General features: G+C 42.1%; 1 protein-coding gene across 1 annotated transcript in view; it reads left to right on the top strand.

The window, feature by feature from the left end:
• Positions 1-19,424, top strand: part of prdm16 (PR domain containing 16) — a 135,746-nt gene that overhangs the window by 82,750 nt on the left and 33,572 nt on the right. The gene's annotated exons all lie outside the window — the stretch shown is intronic.

Raw genomic sequence — 19,424 nt, forward strand, 5'->3', positions numbered from 1 at the left:
AAACTGAATACACCCCTCTGACTGTCTCAATTACACTGCACGCACACACACACACACACACACACACCACACCCACACACACACACACACACACACAGACACACCCACACACACACACACACACACCACACACACACAAACACACATGCACTCACACACAGGCCCTGATATATTCAGAGTCTTAGAGGCCTCCCACTCAGATTGCCGGGGGCAGTTCTGATAGTTTGGATGTATTCTGGCTGCAGCTTCCTGCCTGATTTTTGTCTTAATGTTGTTCCACACTGTATCTGATGGCCTTAACACACATGTGTTTTGTATGTCTTACACACTAACACACACTCTATTCCCTGCACACACCCCTAGAATTGCACTCCAGATGTCCAAAGTCCTTGGAGAGCATTTGTACATGACTTTATATTTGACACAATAAGGTTTTCTTTTCTTGTTTCTCCCTGTTGACAAGTTCTGCTTTGAAATTATTGAAGACAATTTCACATAATAATACTAGGAGCATTTGTGGTGAAAGTATTTGGAGCCCACACACGTGTCCCTTCATTGATACATTTTATTAAGGGATATTTTGATGTTTGGATTTGGATTCTCCCTAGTGGCAGAGCTGGTCTGTGATTGTTTTATTTGTGAAGAAGCCACACTTCATGTACAGTATCACAGAATGCAAACTGGCCCAAAAAGCATTTTCTCATACCGAATCATAAGACAAAGAGCTGCTATAAAATGATTAATTTGAACCTCAAAATGTTTTTGTGATATGAATTGGATCCATTAGGAGCTGATGAATATATTATATCAATGCCATTCATTTATGCAGGCAGACAGTTAGACAGCTCAGACACACAAGTCTTTATCGACCAGAAAACAATTATAATATTATTTTTCAATAACAAACAAAGAAACAGTACAGTAACTAGTAGTTCAAGTGCATTAAGTACAGTAAAGGACATACGTGAAACAATAAGAGTCAATGAAACAGAACATTCTCAAAGCCAAGGGTAGACCTGAGTGACAGTAGACCTGGAGGAAGCAAGAGGATCAGCGAGAGAAAAGATCCATGGCTTATTGTGTTAGCCTCCCACAGTGCAGCAAAAGACTAAATATGACACCTCTTCACCCTGACCCTGTCTTACAAGAGAAGGGTAAGAGGGAGAAAGAGAGAATGCTTGGTAGTGACCCGCCTCGACCCTGCCAGCTCTTCCTGACCTCCCTTGTAGCCCCATGTCGCTTAATTCTCCCTAATTACATTCCTCACTGACAGAAAGTTGGCCCCTGACCACCCCTTGCAAAGGCCCAGGTAGCAAAACCCATCATAGCATGGCCCGAGCACAGGGAGGATCCATCCACTGTGGAGGTGAAAGCAGGGGGGCGGAGAGGGTAACCAGTGATGACAAATTAATTAATGGAAGTGGAAGAGAAAATGCACACACACACAATCATGCTTCAGTGTGTTGCTACTGTGCATGTGGTCTGACTTACTATACTGGTGTATCCAGTGAGCTCTGTAGCATGTTGATATGACAGGCAGTGATGGATGGTGTTTAGTGTTGGACTCAGCAGTAAGTGGGGACGTGGGGGCAAACCTGTTCCCCATTCACTTTTTAGAGACTGCAGCATGTGTGAATGTGTGTAAAAGCCTGAGGAAAGAATGCGTACATTACATGATATTGAAAACAGCGTAAATAGGACATTGAAACTCTCTTTGTGTAAACAACCATATAACATTAACGGAGCTTTTTGAATAGCAAGAGAGAACTTGCAAATGCATGTTTGGACATTTTGTTATGTGGTGCATGTGAAAAGCACTGCTCTCTGGCTTATTGTTTTATCAGGCTATGCCGTCTCTGGACAGTTTTTGGTTCAGCTGCATGGGATAGGGTTACAGGAGTTTGCCTGCATTTGTCTTTACGATGTAATTAAGGGATTTTTGGAGCCTACAGCCTCAGAATGACAGACCTCTCTTGCTCATTGAGCTGGGTTCTTGATAGGAAATCTATTAGCTAATCAATTGTAGAAAGTACAGTTTGTAGCTATACCTTACAAGTTTTCACTCTTGAAATAACTGGGATTCACATTGTTTTTCAGTATGTGTTTATCGTGAGGACACTGCTGTTGCCCTCCATACTGCTGACGCATTTAACAGTAACATCAGTAAGACTATCCCACTTTCTACTCAGTGGGCCACACGTCTTTATCTCAGACTATTAACCAAAGTTCAAATGTCACCTCTGAAAGAGTGGATTGTGGAAGAAAACCTGTGCATCCCCCTGGTAATTACTAAGGCTCAACTCAACACAACAGTGTTGGCCTGCATTTGATATTCCATAAACATAATGGTCTCATGTGACTGTGTGTAGATAAATATCATGGACTTAGCCTGAGGGAGAGAAAAGGGGGGACGTTCAATTTTTTTTATATCACATAATACAGCTCTTGTGTTCCCACAGAATACAAGGGGGCCTTCTCTTGGCCCCCTCTGCTAAATCCCTCAGCTATCTTTCAAACAGTGATAGTTACGGAAATTAGCGGCGCAGAAATCCATAAGCGTCCATCATCGGGGGGCTTATTAGTGTCTTTGTGAGGTTATGAGGGGAGGACAGAAGGCCAGGAGCACCGCAGGGGCTCAGCTGAGACGCTACCTTCACATAACACACATGCACAAGGACACGTGCATTCTAACTGACACACACAGTCATACATAGACTTTGAAGCAAACACACTGTATTCACATACTGTATGTCCACATGGAGCTTAAAATGTTTAGTTGTTTAATTTTTTACTTGGCCAGCTAAGTCAGACTTTTAAGCTACCAGTAGTTGTTTGTGATTTTTCATCTAATGTGACGGAGAATACACTTTATGTTTTATGACTTTGTAATGATTGAGGTCTTAGATATCTGTACTACACACAGATAATGCACACAGTGCCTTAATTCCTGCTCACAGTCCATTTCAATCCCTAAAAAACAATGCTTGATCTTGATACCTCCAGTTATATAATAAAATCACAAGTTTATTTTAAATTACAAATATTTTGATATCAATGCATTTAAATTCATAATGTCCTGACTATCCCTGAAGATGGCATCTGTTCTTTTTTTTGTTTTTTTAAGGAATTGTATTCATAAATCTATGGTAATGTAGTCAATTTGGTTTCATTAGTTCTGCTTATTAAAATGTGTTCCTTTGGCCATGTAATGATGATCTCATGCTATGAGTAACAATAGAAGAAGTAAATTAATCACATACAGAGCGAATTAAAGCGGAAGAAAAAACAGGCGCCATGAGACAAATAACATTATTTACTTCTGGAAATCTACAAACCATTGCTTATCTTGGGGCAAACGTGAATTCTGAAGCACTCAGAGATTCACAAGCCCAGCAGAATTTCCATGCTATAGAACTTCCCAATATCCCCCTTCATCTCATTTCAGTTTGTGTTGTGTGTGTGTGTGTGTGTGTGTGTGTGTGTGTGTGTGTGTGTGTGTGTGTGTGTGTGTGTGTGTGTGTGTGGGTTGTTTGTTGGGGTGGGGGGGGGGGGGGGGGGGGGATAATAAATGGCGGCAGACATGGACATCGATTTCGGTAATAACACGGAGAGCAGAGCAGAGGCAGTGGCAGACGTCAGCCCTGAGGTCCATCCATCTATGAAACAGGACATGCAGTAATAGGAAAACACCACACACCGTTTATAGCCAGGGGCAAAGCACACAGGCAACTTATCACAGCACTGAACTTTGATGCTTCGCCGCGCGCAGGGGAGAAAATATATATAATTCCATTATTTCTTCACAGATGATGAGACACGGGCTCTGTGTGTCTCGGTGTGTGTGTTTGGTTTGGGGGGATGTTGTACCTTTGTGAACCAAAAGGATCTTGCGCACACACACACAAATGAATATACTGTTTCTGCTGACTACATATATACACTTGTTTATTTATTGAATTATTATAATTCCTTTTTTTTCCCCCCAAGAAAGGTGTGCTCTCTGGGGGCATGGCCAATTGATTGGTATGAGTGTTTGAGCATCTGTGAGCTGAAGTATACCTTCTACCTCTTTGTAATAGCACCTTAAAGCACATGTCATGTAGCTAGATTGTGCATTTATTTGCAGGCTTGTTGAATAAATCAGAAGAACCCCCCCTAAATCCAAAGATGAGAACACAAAGCTTTGAACACACCAGGTGTACCGCTGGATACCGAGCAGACCATGTAGAAATCCAAGTGTTTCTTACCGCTCCATAAAATAAAACTTGGTTGAACTTCAAACGCAGAGCTTCAATGTGCCTGCTGACCAAGCGCCAGTTGGAAGCTCCTTTCCAAAACAACAGTCCAGCCGCTAAACGTAATCAAAGCCTGAAACTGTTGCTGCTCAAACTGCATGAAAGACCCATCACTCAATAATAATTTTGGGGAAGCAGGCTGTGGATTCTATCTGCATGATGTCATTACTGACACGAGTGGCAGCCAGGAGATAATAAGAGAAGAAGTATGTATCTAGATTAGTTCTGACCAGATATTAACGTTCTCTGGTACTGCATACTCACTTTATCTGCAGTGTGTGTTTCGGGATACATTACTTGCACTTAATTACAAGAGAAGTAAGCTCATTTATAGCCTGTGAAGTGCCTCAAAGAACCAATGGGTGTCTAAGGTTAAAGATCAAAATATGTGTATTGTGTATTGCTTGCAAACTGAGCCCAGTCCACATTTTTGACATAACCAGCAACATTGAAATTTGACCTTTTCCAAAAGTATTTGCCAACCCTTGATAAAATATATATTTGATAGTATAGTATATTCTGAAAATAAAAATCAGAGTCAGATTAACTGAGCAAACATTGCACTTAAAATACTGTAGGCTGAAATTCCAAGGATTTACAGCTGGACCTACACATGTAACTTTGCTGTTTTACTATTAAGATAATAATATCAAACTAAGCACAGTCTTAATTTATTTTATTTAGCAACATTTCTTTTTGCTTTTGTTCTACCTAAAGCTAAAGGGTATGTACAATTGGCAAAGTGTGGCACTGTGTTGACGTCTGAATCAGTCCATGAAAGAATATTGACATCATTACAATCCTTGTCTTTCTTCCTTGGCTTTTCTAATGGCAAAACAACTTGTTATCACTTCCCTGGATTGACAAAAAGAATTATCACTACTTTGGGAGAATCTTGGCAATTACACAATAAATACTGGTGATTATGTATACAAATATTAACACAAATATGCACACATGTATGCAGATCTTTTATGCTTTTTCAATTATGGATGTGAATCGACATCAAGTCATCACACACACACACACACACACACACACACACACACACACACACACACACACACACACACACACACACACACACACACACACACACACACACACACACACACACACTTATGGCAGATGACATAAAGAGGGTTCATCTAACATTCTCCATGATAGCCATCCCTTTCAAACTTTCCAGCCATACCACACACACACACACATAAAAACCTGCACACACGTCCTGTGTAATGAAAAGCAGATCAGTGCTGAAACAATCCCCTTGTTGTTACAGCCTGTCACTCACTCTCATCCCGAAGAGTCTCTACTGTACCTCTCCTCTTTCATTCTCTCACCCTGTCTCAGTTTCTCTTCCTCAGTTTCCCTCTTCCTCTGAGCATACGATTCTGTTAAACAGACAGACAGTCAAATAAATGAACTGAAGACTCAGAGGAGATGTCTTGTGTGAAATTATCTTTATCTAAATGACCTTCTGAATGAGCAAATGTGGGTTTAGATCACCAGCTTGAATTCCTCTCTTTAGGCTGGTGTGTGCATTTGCTCAAAAACATCTCTTGTAACATTTGTCTTGCAACCTAAAGAAAGGTTAAATCACTTCCTCCTTTACTTATTCAATCTACTGCCCCTATACTTCCCTTCCTAAACCGATAAAAAGTGCTGATTTCAGCCTTAAAGCTGCAGATGAGGTGTGTGTGTGCGTATGTGTGTGTGTTAGAGAGAGAAAGGAGAGGATGACGGGTGGTGTGGTAAGGGGATCTGTGAATGGTGTGAAAAGTATTAAGTGCCAGTAATAATTGGAAGCGGGCCTAGAGAATCCAAATATAATCTTACAGCGGGAACACTTGTAATACATTGGTTCTGGAAATAGGCCCAGAGCGTGTGCACGCACACACACACACACACACACACACACACACACACACACACACACACACACACACACACACACACACACACACACACACACACACACACACACACACACACACAAAGGCCTGCGGTGGTTTCCGGGCCTCCTAAAACAAGGGAAGATTTGATGCCAGACACTTGCAGATGCGTTGGCCATCGCCCCGCTTGTTGAACCTCCAAACCCCCCATTATCCTCAATTTTGCCAAAAGCAACATGGATCAAATTTAACCTGGCATGCTCCAGAAATCTTAATCTATAGCCATATAGTCTCCTTAATATCTCCCGTGGACTAATGTTAAATAAGGTTTCCCTGAGGTGGGGATTAGCAACATCATTTGTTCCTTTGCATGATGTCTGTATCAACATTTTCCTGGTATTAGATTGTAACTTACAAATCATTTGAATCATTGATTTCTCAACTTAGTCTTTAATTTAATTAATGTATTGTAATGAATTACTATATCTAATCTATATAATCATAGTGCATTCTGTAATTACTTTTTCAGTACTCCAGCACTTTTCAATTTAAAAGAAAACCATGTCTTTAAGTACAAAAAATACAAAAATATATAATAGTTGTCTTGCTATTTAAATGGAGAAGTATGGAGGAGAGAGGTATCTTGGTGTCCCACGGGCGTCCCCAGCAGGTGCCAGCAGCAACTTGTCAATAACTGTTATGAGGAAGCCGGTGGTTGGCCCAGGCATTCCAGCGGCTAGCCTGCCCTGGGTCCTTTGGCTCACGCTTCATGGCCCGCCACAGAAATGCCAGCCTCTCTCTCTCTCCCCCTCCCTAACTCTTTCTCCCTCTCACACACACACATGCACAGCTGCTGGACCTCACACTCCACTATATTGTATTTTTAGCCGTTGCTGTTTTGAAAACCCCATTTAGTGCCCATTTTTGCCTGGTGGCAAGAGTTAAAGGTTTATTTTTGGAGCGCTCGTATTTCCAGGCCTGGGAAGCAGGTACTGCCGTCGTGTTGTGGCTTTTGCTGCCATGGTGGTGAGGAAGAACATCTTAAGCAAGGAGAAAGGGTTTTCTTCTCCTCCTCCCCCCCCCCCCCATTTAGGAGTTTCTGGGAATTTCTGTCCAGCAAAGCAACTCTGTGGTTTGTGAGGTGTTCCTATTTTAATCTGTGTTCCTGTTGGGATTGGACTACAACGTTTTTATTGAATCGTGGTACCGTTTTCCCCCCCCCTTCAATCACTGTAGAGCATGCAGTCAATGAATGACACATTTAAACTGAGATTCTAGAAAATTCATCTGGGTGGTGTGCGTCTGTTTTCATGCCCACGTGTGTGCGTGTGTGTGTGTGTGGGTGGTGTGTGGTGGTGTGTGTGTGTGTGTGTGGGTGTGTGTGTGTGTGTGTGTGTGTGTGTGTGTGTGTGTGTGTGTGTGTGCATGCGTGAGCGTGTGTTAGTGTGCGGCAGGATGCTGATGGTCTTGCTGGGCCTGCTCTTTGTCATCGTAATTCCCCCAAATGAGGAGGTGGAATGAGTCTCCCTCCTTTACTGCTGCCACTTACAGACCCCATATCAGATGCCTCGCTCTCTACTCACCAGCCACAAGCACTTCATTTTAATACCGGCCCAAAGAGCAAAACCCGGCCAGCCCCGATCCAGCTGCCATGTGGGTGAACATTTCTCGCCCCAGTCTGCTCTGCAGTAGGAGTGAGCCCCCTCTTGTTCAAGCAGTAAATGTTTATTGAATTACCTTGTGTTTTTCCAAGCACAAGGGGGAGTGTAGCATAACAATAGAGAGAGGTTTACGTTTAGTCTCCCCGCCTGCTTTGCTATCCCAAAGTACCCCTGACGCTAGTCTTTTCCCAAGAATGTGGAATTCCTCCTCCTCCTCCGCATGAACCCGTTTCCCGTTTTTGCAAGTGCTACACTAAATCTTCTCAAACACCTGCCGTTTATTTTTCTCTCGTGTTGTTTTCTGTGCTCTTCTCCTCTCCGCACTTTTCTTCTCTCCACCTCCTGAACTTGGCCGATTATTTTCCCTGCATCTCCCATGACACCTTGTTCCTCTTTGGAGAATCTTGTCGGTGCTTGTATGTTTATCTGAGGTACGCCGGCTTTCAATAAACCTGGTCCCCGACGCTGCGTACACACACACACACACACCTTTACACTGTTCTTCCTACAGACACACAGGCCCTGGTAATTAATCTAAGATAAACACACAGCCTCACACATACACATGTGTTAAGCAGAAGTACCCTGTAGGAAAATAATCACGCCAGAGAATGCAGGTTTTAAGCAACGTAAGATCCTGCCACCGTGTACTTTGGATGGGAAAACGTATTGAAGCGATCTGGAGGACAAACACTGCTGTCTATTCTATAGACAAGCAAGGCTGCAAGCTGATATCAGCCGCCACATATCCTGTTACCTCACATGTTCTGCCATTTCACAAGGTGGATTCTGAAAACTGGTAGGAAGAAAGGTTAAAGGTCACTTGATCAAATAAACAGTGAACGACACAGGGTAAATCAGATGTGGAAAATGGTCTTTAGTATGAATTTAGGGTTTTGAGTCAACATAAATAGTAAGTGCTAATAGCAAGGACAGGTCATACAGGTGACCTGGGGGGTACAGGGGCACCTCTAGGGAGGAGATCAGACTTCAACACACACACACACACACACACACACACACACACACACACACCACACCACACCACACACACACACACACACACACACACACACACACACACACACCACACACACACACACACACACACACTACCTGAACAGAGAACAAGCCGCATCTGTGAACTGTGAAGGAGTCAAAAGCAGGAGGGAAAGAGGGGCAGAGACAGACAGAGAGAAAAGAAAGCTGAGCCGCCGGACCACACAGATAAAAGAGCGTGCTCTGTTCTCTTTCCTCCTGAAGGAACCTGAAGGAGGAAACTCCACCTCTGGGATTAAGGCTTGTGTTTCCCCAATTTACTGCTATGGCTGCCTTAGATATATATTTCTGTTCTGCTTGTCTTGTATCATTTCTCCTCTCTCCTCTTCTCTTCCCTTCTCTTAATATGATATTTATTTTTAAAAAGGCCGCCGTGATGAACCCTAATGGCAGATATAAACCAGAAAATTCATATTGCATGATTATATGATACTATCTAACACTAAGTGTGATTTTTTCTTTTTCAAAACTTGCTGGCAGAAATTGCTAAATTAAAATGGATTATGTACTATTGATTTCAGTAAATAATCCAGTATACTACTTTTTCCAAAATAACGTAAAATAGTTCAATCATAACCAACATTTGCTGTAAATGTTATAATAAATAACTAAGTAGAAAGCCAATACATGTTTGTGGTGTAAATATAATTAAACATATCCTTTAGAATCTGATTGGTGCATTTTGTTTAAGAGTGTATTGTGATGCCGCATTAGATACCCATGATATGAGGGCATGCGCTGGCCTATTTGGTGGTGGAATTATCGAATTTGCTGTGCACTGCCCCTGAACCAGCCTACACAACCACAAGAAAGACCTAAAGAGGGGAGACGAAAGGTCTACACACACACACACACACACACACACACACACACTGAGCCTCCCCCAGCACAAGGGGATGCTCTGCACATTCCCCCTAATTGCTTGTTTCAAGCAGAGGCTGATTGTGGAAAATTATACCCTTTGCGTTTTCTTCTGTTCCCCCCCTCCGTCTTTTTTTCTTTTTCTTTTTCTTTGTCTCTGCATATGCATACAGTACATGTCAAAGGAGCAAATGTATAGAATGTGCCTTTTAAGGTGTAATGTTAGCTGTGTGTACCTGCATGAGGGCTTGTGGCAAATGTGTGGCTTCCTTACAGTGAGTGCTGCCAACATCATGCATAGGCATAGCATTGGCTAAGAGCAATGTAAAGTGTGTGTGTGTGTGTGTTGTGTGTGTGTGTGTGTGTGTGTGTGTGTGTGTGTGTGTGTGTGTGTGTGTGTGTGTGTGTGTGTGTGTGTGTGTGTGTGTGTGTGTGTGTGTGTGTGTGTGTGTGTGTGTGTGTGTGTGTGTGGCTGTGAACTAGGTGGCTCTTGCCACAAGGTGGGCTTTGCAGGAGAGGCTGTGGTGGTCCCACTACTGTAACTACATAAGTGAGGAAATGAATTAAGTGGACTTGGGAGAAAAGGTGTGTGTAGAGAGTGTGTATGAGGTGGCTGTTATATATTCAAATTTAGCACACATGTACAAACAAAGTGCAAGTAAAGAAAAACTCTATGCTACATGAGTCTTCAAGTGATAATAATATAATCAATACATATGTTTACAAAAAAATTATCACATGCAAACACACACACACACACACACACACACACACACACACACACACACACACACACACACACACACACACACACACACACACACACACACACACACACACACACAGTCTGGTATGAGGGGCCTGGTCTTCTTCTAACAAGGCCTCTCTTACAGTACATGCAGCCTGGCCTGTCTGGTGCGTTTAAGGGGCCAAGTAAATCTGTCATTTTAGCCCCCGAACGTTCAGTCACACACACACACACACACACACACACACACACACACACACACACACACACACACACACACACACACACACCCACACACACACACACACACACACACACACACACACACACACACACACACACACACACACACACCACACACACACACACTCTCAGGGCCTTGCAGCTGGAAGGCATTAGGCTGTCTCTCCCTCTCTCTCCCTACACCAGGGATGATAACCTCCACCGCTCTCCCTCCATGATTGGAGAACCATTTATTTTAGCCATTAACAACATATATGTTGGCCCCTGCGCTAATAGTTAAGAAGACAGAGAACCTTTAGTGTTTAGGTGAAAGGCAAGACTTGTTTTCTGTCTGGGAGTATAGCTACTGTATCCTTCTACTGGATGTTCAGTGTGTGGAATGTGTGTGTGTTTAACTGCAGAGCTCTGTGTATAATATGCATATAACTAATACAAACATGCTGGGAACAACCTTCTCATTTAGAGCACACTTCTCTTCATACTGCCTTTCTGTAGTTTTGTAGTCAAATCTAAACTTTTGCCTGTCTGGATCATGATGTCATCGGCGTGCGTGTGAGCGGGTGTGCGAATGTAGTCGGACTTTGGTGCCCCTCTGCAAACATGTCAGCTTAATCTGTGCTGGCGGCTGTTTCACAGATGCCCAGGTCTCAGTAACAAACTGTCCAGGTTAGTTGAGTAGTTATCACCCACCATGCCTTGGATTTTGACATGAACGTGCATGAACGTAGCGCCTACATACATATGAAGGGGTACTGAGGTGCACAAACAATAGCAAATAGAGAGAATGACATGTAGTGAAGTGGATGTTAATCTGCATTGTGTGAATACAATTGAGCAGAGAGGAGAAGAACAAATACAACATGATTCAGAAGAGAGACTGACACAAATAAAACACAGCAAGAAAAAAGCCTCTTGAATATCAAGACAGATCCACCTCAACACAGACACGGTTATGTTGCACACACACACACACACCACACACACACACACACACACACACACACACACACACACAGACACACACACACACACACACACACACACACACACACACACACACACACACACACACACACACACCGTACACCACTTAGGTAGTATCCAACAGGCTGCAGAATGAGGTGTAGATTATAGAGCACTGTGTGACATCCAAATTGTCACTTCCTGCTTAATGCTGCTTCAGGCTCCCACCTCCTGCCTTCAACTTTTTCTCTTCCATAATTTATCTTCATGCCTTTCTTTCTTTCTTCCTTTCTTCCTTTCCTTCCTATAGGCATTGCTATAATCTTTGTTAACAATTTGTCCATACATAGGAGACTTTCGGTGGTTGCAATTGCATTACTGCTCAACATACTATACTCCCAATGACTGACAATAACTGCACCAACATCTTTTTTTTAAAATGTTTATCAAGTTCACAATGTGACAGTCGTACAACATTAGCATATGTAATTGCTCAAATTCAATTCAGATTCAATTCTTTACATTTAAAATGCGTAGTACCATCTGCCTCATAAAATTGTAACAACAATTTGTTTTATAACATATGAATGCTGTATTGCATTGATCCATTGCTGCATTTGAGCATTTTCCAGCAGCAGCAGTCCTGTACTGCTCTCTATTCATGGTCAATGTAGCAGAATTTGTTGCACATGTTGCACTTCAAGTCGCGACTCGATGACATTAGACTAATTTTCCTTTTTCAGGATCATAATAATTCTATAGAGCAAACACTTTACAATCATATAATTGCCGTGCCCTTCAATAAGAGATGGTGTACCCATTATCACTGACACAGCCCCTGCTCCTTTCTGTCGTACCCCACTCTGTCATCTTTCATTTTGTACTTGGCTGAGACTGGGCTTAAACAGCAGGTATACACACTCTGTAAACAGCTTGTCAAAAATAAATAAAACCCCTGTAGGTGGCCTCGAAGGAGCTGGTAACAATGAGCTCATAACTGTTTCCAAATTCCGTTTCAGGATGTGAGGATGTTTTGTTCCAAAAAGGGCAATTTAAGTAAAGTTTTGAGAGCAACAGTAATGTCTTGATCATCTGTCATACTCTCCTTCATTTTGATGTGATGTCATTCTCCCGCAGTAACCTCACAGTGTTCCTTCAGGGTACAGTGCCAGCATTACAGACTGGATGATAATACCTAAAAATACACCGTGCAGCAGAGCCAGGCCCTGTCTGTCTATCTCTACCCATCTCACCATTTTGGAATGTATGACCTTAAATAGTCAAACATGAAGACATTTTCGCACAGAACTCTTCAGTCCAAAATATACTTAAATTACAAAGTGTAAAGCTCAACTACCTACGACAGCAATTCCTATTACAAGTAGTGTTTTTCTGTTTTTCTTATTTGTTTAGAAGCCTTCAATATTGAGCTCGGGGGTTCATTGTATTTCCAATATCCATTCATATCTGTGTAGTTCCTATATATTCCCTCTGGTGTCGGTTTCTTTCCTGCTCTTCCATTCCTGTTTTCTACATTATTCCATTCATAAATCAAAATGTGTATATGTTTGTGCAGCGATGAATGAGGCGTACCGTGTAGCTGTTAATGAAGCGGCTAAAGAGAGCAAGAGAATGGTAGGACATGAGGAAATGTGTGTTTGATTGTGTGTGTGTGTGTGTGTGTGTGTGTGTGTGTGTGTGTGTGTGTGTGTGTGTGTGTGTGTGTGTGTGTGTGTGTGTGTGTGTGTGTGTGTGTGTGTGTGTGTGTGTGTGTGTGTGTGTGTGTGTGTGTGTGTGTGTGTGTGTGTGTGTGTGTGCAGGTGCTCTCCCTGGGGAGCTCTCTTGGCCAGAATAGAATAAGGATATGAATATAGGATGTGTGCCTGTGCACCTGCAGAGACTGGGACAAAGACCACACATGCACACTCACAAACACATGCATGGGAAGGAAATATGAGATTCCATCTTACATTATCAGTCCATTTGATTGGCTCTTCAAGAAATAGTCAAAAAATACATTCAGTTAGAAACCGTGTCAAAATGAGTTATTAAGGTGTTTTAAAATCCTGAAACTGTTCTTCAACCTGAACAATTTTTGTATAATTTCAGTGTTTAATCAAGTAAAATACGTAAAGAATCATTGTAAAATGCATTTTTCTTTGTTTAGGATCATCAGTATATTACTAATTAGGACTCTGGAACCTGTGATGTTGTTGAAAAAAGAATCCATAGATAAATTACTCTTAAAAATTGTTGGTTTCAGCTCTCTTAAGATCTTAGTTTGGCTCCATGTTGAGCAGCCCTGTCCCTGGAGTACTGTCGTGTACTGCTGCACCACTGTATGTTATCGCAAGTGTTTAGACAGTTGGGCAGTAAATAGCCTGCTCTAATGCCACTGGATTCACGCACACAGACAAACACACACACACAGACACACCTTGGTCCCGTTGTCCTCCTCCCAATGGAGCTGCGGTCTCCTTTCTCTTATGCTGGCTGCTGCAATGACTGTGGGGTCGTGGGGTCTCCCAGATAAGACCGCAGGGGTTTTGTAAAGGCAAAGCATGACTTTCAGAGCACAGGAAGGAAGGATGAATAACCCGGAGGAAAGGAGAAGAGTAGGGAGCGAAGTCGAATGAAACTCCAAACCACCTGCGCATCTGATAAGGCGGCGCGCAGTAAGGTGAGCGTAAAAGAGAAGGTTAGCAAGGAAATGTCAATAAGCGCCAAGAGAGAAGAGAGTTAGGAGCCCGAAGGAGAGAAAGTGAGACAGGAAAAAGAGAAAACACTGAATCAATCAAAGAAAGATCATGCAACACAAAATATGAGGAACAAAGAGAAACGGAAGAATGAATTATCAATGAATAGACTTGAATAGGTGATCTTTGACACAACACAATGCTGCTTTGAAATGGAGAAGTTCACAATCATCGGAAAAGCACCAAAAAGATTTACACACACCACACACACCAATAGCCTCCTGACTGAAATGTGTTGTAGTTTCTGCTCATTGACGTATTGAGCGGTTATGACAAAGGAAGTGTGGGGGACCTCAGGTAGCTCTGTGTGAAACCATCGATTCCCACTGTCCACAGAAGGCTGTTGATTGATAGGGCAGTGCTGGAGTCATTAGATACATTCTCACCCAACATCTGAATACACTCACACTCCGATGAGCGTGGTGTGAGAGACGGGTGAGGAGTGAGAGGGGATTGCTGGCGAGCAACCAAACATAATTCTGAAAGCATTGTAATTTTGAAAAAGTGTGCTATTGAATATTGGAAGTAGAAATTAAAGTTTGTAATAAAATATAGATGCTCTGTAACAATTACCTCACTCTTCAATACAGCCTAAGCCCTGTTGTCATAAGCTCAGGAATTATGGAGGTGGTGTGAACCCAAGGCCAAGGTGGAGGGCTTATTTTACAGATCTTGCCATAAAACGGTCAGCTTGAAAATATGAGAGACTTGGCAGGGGGACTTTGGGATCCTGTTGCAAATTGTCCTGCATTAACTGGGGATGGACAGGATGTGCTCCACAGAGAGATAGGCAGGGGCCCAGACCCTCGTTGACAGACACAGCAGTCCTGCAGCAGTGCGTTGTAGGAGGTAGGGGTCAGTTTCTTTACTTACCTTAGGCATTCGTTTTTACTTCATTTTTAAAACACATGTACATTGATAAGTGTTTATTTTAAATATCAAAATGTGTGTCAAATGTGGATACCATTTATATGAAAAACATTTGTTCATTCATTTTTCATATCATATTTGTATTGCTGATTTGTCACTTTCGCCAGTAATAATGTTGTTTAGTTTAGATTTGCAATGGTCTTTGTTTTTCTTTGAAGGAAACAAACCAGAAGTCTCCTTAAAAAAGACTTAAAACTAAGCTGGTTTGATCAAAATATCTTGGTCTTTCTTTTGAAATTATAAAATAATATCAAAAACAGGGTCATAAGCAGTAACAAACATAGCTTTGTGACATTTACAGTATATTTGTAATGAATCCTCACATATTTCCTTTGTGTGTATGGACAGCGCAGACCCACTTGCGTCAGAGACAGCTCTCATTCTCTCAGATGTCTCTACTGTTGCTACAAATACATCTCTCTGTTGAAAAGAACAAATTGTCCTGAAGTTGATGTCGGCTGTGACATTTAAATAATGATTGAGCCAGAGGGACATCTTGGCCACTGAGCTGGAAAATGCTACCTGTTAAGAGGGATAAGTCAGGTTTTCAGATTTTCCTCCAGGATAGAGAAACTGTTTACTTTTGAAAAGGATGTACGCTGGAACTGAGCAGAATTAGTGGAAAGTGTTGAAAAGCTCTGCAAAGCTGGAATGTTTGCTTAGTGAATGAGATGAGATCTCTGACTCCATCATGAAGCCCAAACCTCTCCAGAGCCATAAGGACTCTGAATGTGTCTTTGTGAGTGGGCACACACACACACACACACACACACACACACACGCACGCACACACACACACACACACACACACACACCACACACACACACACACACCACACACACACCACACACACACACACACACACACACACACACACACACACACACACACACACTGGCCAGATGTCCATTTGGCCTTGGCAGATGATCTCTAATTTCATACAATTTCTGCACATCTCTCTATTTGGGACTGCTGCCACCAGCTATTGGACTTTTTATTATATGCTATCCAAACTCACATATTCACATACACACACACACACACACACACACACACACACACACACACACACACACACACACACACATTTTGTATTCAATTGAATTGGTTTAGGTCATGTATTATACTATGAAGTGTTAGGCTACTGATCAGGGAATTCACCTGATATGACTCCTCTAATGGCAAGTAAGAAGTCCTACTGTATAGGGATGCCCAAGTTTCATTTATTCCTTTTCAAATAAAGAATATAATAAATAAATATTCAGCTCTTTTATGTTGAAAACTAAATGCACATTACATATAAAGCATGCTCTCTTTAAAGCCTTAAAGATTTTGATATGGGGGAGGGACTACAAGAGAAGTGAAAAACCAAAGACCTGCACGGACAAACATCAGAATATCATCTTACAGAGAGTTACTCTCAACGTTTGTTTTGGGGTTTCAACATGCATGTCATGTGCTTGTCTAACATTTTAGGTTTTAAAATTGAGCAGTCTCATTCCCACAGTATCACATCCCGAGGTCACAATCCAAATTATGTGACTTGTTGGCCTTTCTCCCAAATGAAGCGTTCCACGGATCAGCGAGCCCATCAGCAATCCTCCTTGCTCAAATCTCAGCAATTATATTTGACATGTAACATCAATAATCTCATTTATTTTCTTTAGCCCACCCACCCCCCCCCTCCACACACAACCACACACACACACACCACACACACACACACACACACACACACACACACACCACACACACACACACACACACACACACACACACCCACACACACACACACACACACACACACACAAATACACAGAAGGTTCTGCACACTCCCATTCTCCTATCTGTGACTGCAGGAAATATGAGCAAAGCAGCATTCGATAAAAACAATTCTTTGCACCATTGATCCCACCGCACTTGTTCTCCCTCCTGTTCTTTCTCCTCCTCCTGGACCTCCTCTGTGGTATTTCTGGAGGTGAGTTGTTAAAACCAAGAAGTAAGAAGATGGCAGCGTTTTATAAAGAGCAGCAGGGGAAAGAGCGTGACGATTCATACTGAGATGAAATGAATTGCCAGAGGCGAAAACACACCACGGGCATCATGGAGACGGGTCACTCACATAGGCTACATTCCATACTGTACACAAATCACATACATGTACAATGTCCATATGTGTGTGTGCTTGCAGGTATGAGAGAATAAGAGGCATCTGTTTGTGCCTGTGTTCCCATGTGGACACTGTTGGCATTGTCTCCCCTGAGTAGAGAAGCCTTGCAGGCTCAGTGGGTGCCACTTTCAGCTCCCTCCACCGCAGTGCCACAGATCAATATAGCTGAAGTCACCCACCTCCACACACTCGGCGTCTGTAATCATTCCCTACACTGTGTTCTGCTTCACTTCCTCCATCAGCCAGGTTGTTGTTTATCCTATTATAGTCCTAATTGCCATGCTTATGGTAACCTTTCTTCAGCTTGCTACCCCCTGCACTAAACTAATGGGTAATGGCACAGGAGGGCTAATGCAACCAAGCTCATTTGGCTGGCCTTATATGCCCACATGGACACATCAGTGTAGCACAATGCCCACGTCCATCATTCTCCGACAGTTTTTTTACTCTCTCTTTTTCTGTGAGGCTTTCCTAGCATAAGCACTGTGCGCTGTGTGGCACGGAAGCAGGTTGCGGCTAATGAGTTACCTCAGTGCTCTCAGTGCTATGGCTTTTTAATTAGTGTCGCGGTGCTAAGTGTCCCACATGGAACCTTCCCAAGCCCCCTTTCTTGACATCCATCACCCACTCCTTTTGTTTGCCTTTCATTTACATATATGCACCAACCCCAAATTAGCTAGTGGCTCGTTAATTGCACGTGTGGGGAAGTAAATGGATGGGGGTACGGTGGGGTAGAGGTGCAGTCAACATGTTTACTTCCTAAATACCCCCAAGGACCACTGAGCCCCAGCACAAGGGGAGGTCATAGTGAATACGCCCTTCAGGCTAAAAAGATCCATTGTACTGTTTGAAGTAATTAGTACAACTAACAAGCTCAAGCCCACATTAATAGAGATATACTGTACACACAAATACACTCATTCACACACAAGTTCATACAGAAATTATACAGAAATTCAATTGTATTCATTTTATTGTGGTTACAAATTGCATGCAAACATTAATGTTTATTGTACCTTCAACTACTTTATCAGTGCCAAATCAAAGAGTAACACAGTTGCTGGGATTTTTTTTCTACTTACAGAATGAGTGGACCCTGTTCATTTCATCAAATTAAAATACTTTCTATTGACTTTCAAAGTCTATCAAATTAAGTCTGCTATGGTTGTATCGACTCCTTTTGGCTGAACTGATCAATAGTCAATAATAGATAATGATGTCTGAGTGCTGAGCGATGACACATTGCACCTTAAGTGTCCTCAGTGTTATTGATCATACTCAAACAGCCTCATAGATCAACACCTATTTACTGGCATCCGTTTTATTCATTTAGCTGTTGCTAGTTGAAAGCTTTGTGTCTCAAAATGTACTACTTTTCAGGGACTCAATTATACAAAATTGAAAACCATGGAGTTGTATGTTTCAGCTGATTCCTTGGCTGATAGAGAAAACTGAATTGGTTTAAACCCAATGGAGACAACTTGTTTCAAATATATTTTACACTAATACACTCCTCTTTTTACAACACATGGCTTAGTGGACATTTTAGCATCTTCCAATACACTCTTGTTGGATTCAAGCAAAAATCAATAGCATTATCAGCTTTCCAAATGTAAACCAAAGAGTCACTTTACAACCGAAATATAGAAGAATTGATTCTATGCATTCATGAGCAGCAATACAAAATGCTTATCTTCTCCGTCCACTTAGCAAATACCTTAGCATCTCACTGCTTTTAAACCAAATAAAACATTGTATGCACGATATATTTTCAATCAGCCAACCTTCAAACAGCACGTGTATTCTCAAGAGAGTAATGTTGCGTCGTGTCCTTTTCCTTTT

Source organism: Trematomus bernacchii, unplaced genomic scaffold (genome assembly GCF_902827165.1).
Source record: "Trematomus bernacchii unplaced genomic scaffold, fTreBer1.1, whole genome shotgun sequence".
Lineage (NCBI taxonomy): Eukaryota > Metazoa > Chordata > Actinopteri > Perciformes > Nototheniidae > Trematomus > Trematomus bernacchii.